General features: G+C 27.4%; 1 long non-coding RNA gene across 1 annotated transcript; it reads right to left on the bottom strand.

Moving 5' to 3' along the window:
* Window positions 1-330: 330 nt before the first annotated feature.
* Window positions 331-1,807, bottom strand: LOC130508762 (uncharacterized). Its single transcript, XR_008942952.1, has 2 exons — window positions 1,679-1,807; window positions 331-1,548 (listed from the first exon to the last, which is right to left on the bottom strand). It is a non-coding gene; the product is annotated as an uncharacterized LOC130508762 (long non-coding RNA).
* Window positions 1,808-8,733: the final 6,926 nt, after the last annotated feature.

Raw genomic sequence — 8,733 nt, 5'->3', positions numbered from 1 at the left:
TTGTATTACAATTTTGTTGTATTTTTACAACATATGTTTGAAGCATTGCAAATATTGTCACATGATCTATAATTAATATTTTATTGTATTACTACGAAAATATTATAATTTTAAAACAAAATTTGCTAAATTGTCGTTGGTTTATATATTTGTTTTGCTATTTCACATATAATTTTACATGGAGTGGATTATTTTTAAATTTAAATAATTAAAATAAATATGAAATAATTAAATAACAAGAGTTTATTAAATAATCCAAAAATACAATATTGAACAAAGCATAATAACAACGTTTCTTTTCTTCGAGTTGTTGTATTCCTTCCCTCTCTCTCTCTCTCTCTCTCTCTCTCTCTCTCTCTCTCTCTCTCTCATTTCTCTCTCTATCTCGAAAACCCTAGATCTTCTTTTAGTCTTGGCGGCTGGCGGGTTTTTCGTCGGCCTCCCATCCCTTTTCGTTTTCTAAAACTTTCTCCTATCTGTTCCCTCCTGTTTCGATATGTCTGTGGCTCTGAGCTGTCGGGTTTTTAGCCAAAAGGCGACGGATCTGGACTTCGTTGGAGTTGCAACGAGATTCCGGTGAGGCTGAGACGGGAAAGTCGGGATCTTTGAGCTTCATGACGGAATATGTGGCGCCATGGAGGCACACCTCTCTTTTCACCGTGACGGAAGAGTCTCTGAAGCGGTGAGTCTCTATGTAGAAACTATGGCTCTGGTGACTCGCCGTACGATGGTCTCGATCTCTGCTCGAGGACGGCGGAGGAGGACCGGGTTTTGCGCAAGTCAGCCATCGGGGCTATGGTTCTTTCGCGTCATTGCTGTGAGGGCTTTCGTTGACGGAGAGATGGTCTAGAGGATGGCGGTTCTTCTGGATATGTTCTTCAAAGTCGCGAAATTCACTCTTGGCCGGTTTGACCTGAGAGTTTGTGCACGGCGCTTAAATACGTGTGTGACGGCGAGGCGGTAGCAGAGGACGGCGGAGGAAGGTTTGAGAGTCGCGTGTTCCTCTGGAAACCGGTGTTCGGGGCCGCGGGACACTCCGAGGGGGGCTCTTGCACTGAAGACTAATCGGGATGGATCTGTGGCTTGGTTCCGGACACGCCGGCTGTTGTGAGTTCCCGGTAATGTTGGAGATGCTATCCTCTCGTGTTCGTCGGAGTGGGAGTTTCGTACTCCCTTGTCTTTTCACCCTCGCTTGACCCCTTTCTCTTTTAGATCTCTGATTTATGCATGTATCTCTTGGTTGTGATTCCTTGTTCTTAGCCTCGTGTTTGTAAGCACCGTCGTTTCTCCGGTGACGACCACTGTTTTCTGATCCCCTTTTGGGTTTTCTAATGAAATAATATTATTAAAAAAAAAAAGTTTCTTTTCTTCTTTTTGTTTGACATCAAATACCAGGTTTCTGAAAAATGGACAGTAGCATTCTACAAATCGTTCTATTTCCTTCTTTTCATAGATTAGGAACACATGAAACATATATTGAGTGGGCTTCTGTGTTGATTTTTTTTATTCTGATTTGATCCTTCCTCTTGCAAATCGACTAGGATTCATCTGAAAACAATAGTAGAATGTAAAGTGATGATCAAATTGATGAAACAAATGATTGAATGAAAAGTAAATCAAATAACCGAACTGGATTAAACACCTAAATAGTAATAACACTTTTGGATTTGTTTGTTACCTTTGTTGATTATACCGGTGTATGTTGAGTGTGACTTGAGTATCATTATCTTCTCTCTGGCTGAAGAGGAAGCAAAAAGTGAGAACCAAATTTCCCGTAAGTATAAATATTCATATTTATAAAGAACCAAAGGAGAAAATCTAATTTGTTATAAGAATCATAACAAATTTATGTTGGAGTAATCTTAATTTAAATGTTAATAAGTTAAAAAGTGGGAAAAAGCGAGATTTGCACGAAGTTATGTATTTAAATAATTTGTGTATTTAGTTTAAACTTAAAAAAAAATTGACATTAACACTCAAAAAGGTTAAAATATAAATTATAGTTTTCGATAACATATTAAATTTAGATAGGGTTGGAAATAAATTTATTAAGCATTCAGATTTTCAGTTCAGTTTAATTGTTTAAATCATTGTTTATTAAGCATTCACATTTTCTTGTTCAATTTATCTATAAGTAAAAGGTTATGGTAGTATCGTTTGGATAAGTAGTTTCAATAACGTTGTAACTTTTAATTTTTATTAACATATTCACATGCAATTTCATTTTTTTTTGTAAATGGGTTTCACATGCAATTTTAATAATTAGATACAATATGTATACATTTTTAAATAAAAAACACACATGTTTCAGAGAGACATATCAAGATGTTGTAAATGTAGTGATAAAAGTATCACATATTCTGTAACGTTTGTTACCTGAACTCTTAATTTATATGCCAAAGAATCTTGTCTTATTATCATTGAATGCTTTTAGCAAATTTTGCAAGAAAAGAATTATATGTAGTTAAAAAAGTAGCAAATTGGTAACGAAAATTTGCAGCCAAAAAATTTATCGCTATTTGCAATGAATTTACAATAAATTGTCAATATGCAAATCGCAACAAAGGTTTGTTACCAAATCGCAACAAAGGTTAACACTGCAAAAAATATGTTGCAATACCACTATTTTCTTGTAGTGTGATCATTATTGTGGCCATAACTTACGTAAGCAGAATGACAATAATGACAAAAGAAATCAATAAAAAATCATAAACTAAGTTCTATATATATTGGAGATGTGAATAATTGTAATTCCTCTTAGTTTATAATTTTTTATTTAGGATTTGAATAAAGAAAAATTAACATTATAAAAAATTACATTTTGGTCTAATTTAAAAAGGATAATTACTATCAAATATTTCTTGATATATATATATATATATATATATATTTTTTTTTTTTATTTACAGTTATCTTCTCTTCATGATTTTAGTAAAGAAAAATTAGTATTAAATTATATGTGACTTTGTAAAAACGAAAATTACTATTTTAAAAAAATTAGTATTAAATAATATGTGACTTTGATTTTAGTTTTTTTTTGGTTTATGATCATTTTAATTAGGATTTGAATAAGGAAAAATTAACTTATCAAATACTTCTTGAGTTATGGCTTTTTGTGATAAACACATAAAATATATATTTTCTTTATGATTTTTTGAAAAGAAAATGTAGTGTTAAATATTGTACAATTTTTTTTTTGTCATCAACAACACAAACTCATATAGACTATGCAGATCATACTGGGAACTCTGCATCCATGTGAACGACGAAAGACGATTGCTGTCAGGCACTGCGCGCTAGACTATCCGCCTTTGAATTCTCCGTCCGTTGTACATTGATAATCTGTGAGCTCGAGAAACTGTCTTGTAATCTCTTAATATCCTCCAGATAACTCGCAAAGGCTGGCCACTCTTCTGGTTCCGAAACCATCTTCACCAACTGAGAACAATCCATTGCAAACATAACCTGATACTATCGTAAGTTTTTCATACATTCCATCGCCCAAATTAAATATTGTACAAATTATAAAAAAGGAAAATTACCATACAAATTATAAAAAAAGAAAATTTCCATTAAGCAATCTTGTTATATTTTATTATTAACTGTGAGATAGTTTAAACCACATGTCATAATCTTAAAATTTTAATTGCCATGTGTCACGATCATGTTAATTCGTACACATGTCACAATTTTAAAATTTTAAATACCACGTATCGCGATCATGTTAATTAGTAACTTTGAAGAACCAAGCTTTATATAATAAGATATTGAAAACATTTTTGTAATAATGGTTATTGGAAAATATTTTAATAAAAATAAATTTTTGAATATATGCATATTTCAAATAAATTTTTGATAAAAATCAACTTTAAATTATTATTTTTATTTGAAATATGTATATAAAATTTAATTTTTTTATGATTATTTTAGAAAAACAATGTTTTTAGGTAATTAGATTAGTCCATTTTGTATATTTTAAAACTGATATAATGGATTTCCAATTTTTATTAATAACATAAGCCATTACTTTTTTCTCTTGACATACTTTTATTCATGTTTCCACACATGAATTTTTATTAATTTTATGATATTTTTTAATTAAAATTTTTAAATTTGACTAAACTAAATAAGGTAATAATATTGTTTTTTAAAAAAATTATATAATATATTATTTATATTTTAATTTGTGTTTTTATTTTCACCATAAAAAATTGTAAATATAGTGACAGAATTGTAAATAAAAAGAAATATAGAAAGAAAGTTGTTTAGTCTATTATAAAACAATGCATAAATGTTTAAACAAAAAGAAGTATTAAATATGTTATTGATGTTTCTAAACAATTCTCATTTGTTATTAATTTATTGAAAATACAATGGCTAAATGTGTAAATAAAAGAAAGTACATATCTCTATTATCCATATTTCCGAACATATCTCATTTATTCTACTATCCTTGTTTTCAAACAATCCAATTGTATACTTCAACTTTAATAATATAAATACTAGGATAAGACTTCGGCTTTTGCGCAGGGTGAGTTTATATAATAAAATTGAAAATATATAGTATTGACAAATTAAATATGTATATGTGTTTTTGTATTTTTAATATGCATACAGCTATGTTTTCTTTATATAATCATCTATATATTAGTTGAGCATTTGTAATTGTAATTGTGGACCAAAATTTATTTGAATTTATGATGAGTCTGAATTTGAACTTAAATTTTTATCACCCTGTTTATACCTATAAAACCATAATGTGGCAATCAAATGAATTTTTATTACAAAAACCGGTTCTACCATTTTTTTAATACTTTACTTTAACATCACTGAAAACCATTTTAATGGTTTTATCACTCTATTTCCAAAATCGAAGTGTTTCAACTGGACGACTAAATTGATGTTGCCAATTTTCTTGCTTTAAATAGTAAGCTGAATATATATATATAATTTAATTGAATATTATTAAATAAAAATCCTTATTAATACAATTTTATGATTATTTTCATCTTGTTATAAAAGACAAATTAAACCATTGATCACAAAATTTTCAAAGTGATATTTTAAATTTTCTAATAATCTATAGTCGTTTAAAATAATTCAAAGTATAACATATAAGAAAAATTTAATTTTTTATTATATGGTTAATGTGATTATTTAATATCTTTTAGTAATATAAAAATCAAACAAAAAGAGATAAGATACAAAAATGTTATCAAATATTTATTATTCATAATCATTATTTGTCATGTATACGTTAATCATATGAGTTAATTTTATAGCTTTTATTTAAATAGAGTGTGAAAATATTATTTTGTACACTATTTATCAATTTGATAGTTGGTTTAATAAAAAATATAATATAAATTAAGATGGACCAACCTAGTTTTCTAAGAATTTTGAATTTCATTATGATTGTGACATGTAACTACAAAATAATGTTGTAAGGTTTTTCAATTAATATATAAGGGAATATATATATATATATATATATATATATATATATATATATATATATATATATATATGTATATATATATATATATATATATATATATATTATTTAATTTGAATATTTATTAAAAAAAATACATACTCATACAACTTTATGATCATTTGTATCTTGTTATAACAAAATAAATTAAACCATTGATCACAAAATTTGGTATTTTAAAATTTCTAATCATTTATAGTCGTTTTAAAAAAATTCAAAATATAACGTATAAGAAAAATCTATTTTTTTATTATATGGTTAATTTGATTGTTTAATATCTATTAATAATATAAAATCAAACAAAAATAGCTAAGATACAAAAAATATTATCAAATATTTATTATTCATAACCATTAATTGTCATATATACGTTAATCATTTTAGGAAATTCCGTAACTTTTATTTAAGAAAAGTGCGAGAATATTCTTTTGTGCATTTAATATTTTTGCTTTAATTTAACATAACGTCGGTTGTTTTTTTAATAATCCACCTTCAAATTAATATCGAAGAGGGGCCATTAAATGTCGTATTAAATCTCGCTCTGTATGAAAACTATAAGGTTGGCGAGATATGCATATAACATTTAATCAATCCTAGCGAATTTGCCTCAATTGCCTTTGAACCAACAATTTTTTTCAATTGAAATATGGAGCTGACACGTCACCAAATTGTTATGCTAATTAACTGACACCTAGGATAGACACTTTTTTAATTTTTACAAATTTGAGGTTATATCTTTTCAAATGTTCCTCTATTACTATATTGGAGATATATAGGGGATTCTACTGTCAAATCGTTCGGTTTAATTTAAACCTATGAACTTATCATCAAGCCAAACGGAACACAATAAACAAATCAGTCACCTTCATCTTCTTATGTCTATCTATAACAAATTTGGGTTACATGGTCTCCACTTACGTTGCAACTAATGTTGAGACTCAATTGTTAATATACGAACTAAAGATACATTTTGCCACAATGGTCTTTTAAGAAAAGCAAAATTCATATTTTAACAGTGAACATATAAATTGCGTTCCCCAGTCGATAGACAGATTTATTTAAAGCATTAGTGGTCTTACGGTCATAAAGCACTTTCCTATTTGAGGATAAAGATATTTATTTCATATGATATCATATACCTTGTATCTAGCGAGATTAAATAATTGAATTGGACCAACTATTTTTCCAATTGAATCTGAAGCTGCCACATAAGATTAATTGAGTACTTAATTGATTGTCACATAGGATGGGGTAGTTTTATAATTCTTACAAAATTGAGGTACATATTTTTTAAAGTATTCCCAAATAATATATAGGGGATGAAAAACATGTATCTTTTTATTTTGATTCATAACCAAAGAATGACCTTCGATGAGAAAACTGTAAATACGAATGATATATTTTTTTAACGCTGATTTCTTATGATATTACAATTATTAGGAAAATTGTAAATACGAATGATATTTATTTCCAAATCAAATTTAAAATTCCCAATATTTAACGTTTACACCAAAAAAAAAATTCCCCAATGAAATTCAGAATATTATACCCATCCGGAGACTTTGGAAAAGTCGCAACGAATTACTGTTCTCAAAGAAAATATACAAGGGTGATGAAATCGGTTCCAGAGGACGGTAAGATGTTTTTTTTTTTTTTGAAAACTTAGGACAGGAAGATGTTCAAGAATGAATAAATACCAACAACAATATCTTCAGTTACAAGAAAAAAAATCTTAACTGGAAGAGGAGAGGCAATTGGATAAGACCATAGAAAGATGATAAAGTGTAATTATGATGGTTCACATCGGGAAGATCTGAGAGTTTCTGCATTATGATAGCAATGGTGTCTTCAGAACTGTAGAATGAGAAACTTTTAAGGACGCTTTTCGATTGAAAAAGCTGAATATACAACTCTTCTATGTAGTTTATACGATTTTTTGAGAAAATATGTATTTTATACGTTACTTGGTCCTTAGGTTTCAAGCTGTCAAAGCAACGATCTCAAGTTGCAAAACTAGAACAAAATGTGAGAATGACCAAAAAAAAAAAATTATCTCAATAAATTTACACAGAAGACGAAATGACACAATCAATGTGAGTATATATATATACACTAGATCAAGCTATTATTTAGGTGTTTGGGTCGGGTATTTCAGATTTTCGAGTATTTCGGTATATGGGTATAAAACTTGTTCGAGTATTTCTATATTTCGGATCGGGTTCAGATATTTTTAGTTCTGATTCGGATATTTAGATTTTTGAAAGAAAGTTTTTTTTAAAAAATAGATTGAATGATTAATAGATTTGGAGATAACACTTTACAAATAAATATACATTAATTTGGCTATTTTTTAGAATTTGGATGTAAACTTTATTAATACATGAAACAAAAAGGTCATGTAGAACATGAAACATAAGCAAATTAACTTCTCAAATTATTTTAATTATATAATAAGAATTTTTTTATGAAATCATGGAAAACATGCTATATAAACAAAATCATTTTTATTGATTAATATTTAATTATAAATTGTTCTAAGTCTTAATCTTTTATAATAGAAAATATTATTTTCCAGATACAACAATATATATAATATATAAAAATTATCTTTTAGAAAAATATTTTGTGTAATATAAAATATTATTTTCCAGATAACAACAATATATATATATATATAATATAAAAATATCTTTTAAAAAAACATTTCCTAAAATCATGGAAAACATGACATATAAGCAAATTCACTTCTCAAATAATAGTATAAATTTCTTAATTTTAATTTCTTATAATTAATTTTTCTTTCCGGATAACAACATAATATAAATAGGAATTATCATTTTTTTTTAAAAAATATGTTTTTAGTTTTGACTATATATATATATATATATATATAAAATTATAAGCAAGTAACTAATAAAATTAATTATTTATTAAAGGTATAATGTAAATTAACCACTCTAACTTTTGATTGACCTGAGAGATCGGAGTTGAAAAAATATTCGCGAATAATAGTATAGATCCAGTTGTATGTATAATAAACCCATGAAGAGCTAAAAAAACAGTCAAATCAAACTCTAAGTTTCGTTTCCAATTCTCTGTATCTTCTTTTTCATATTTAATTTCTGTGAAGATGAGGAATTGTTCTCAAAGAGCAGAATTGGAGTGTGGTGGCTCTTCAGTCACAATAGTTGAAAGAGATTGTTGGAATGAAAAACTTTATAGAAATGGAGAAAGTATTT

This window comes from Raphanus sativus, chromosome 2 (assembly GCF_000801105.2).
Source record: "Raphanus sativus cultivar WK10039 chromosome 2, ASM80110v3, whole genome shotgun sequence".
Taxonomy (NCBI): Eukaryota; Viridiplantae; Streptophyta; class Magnoliopsida; order Brassicales; family Brassicaceae; genus Raphanus; species Raphanus sativus.
Note: the sequence above shows the minus strand (reverse complement) of the source record. Positions and strands in the feature narration are given on the sequence as shown.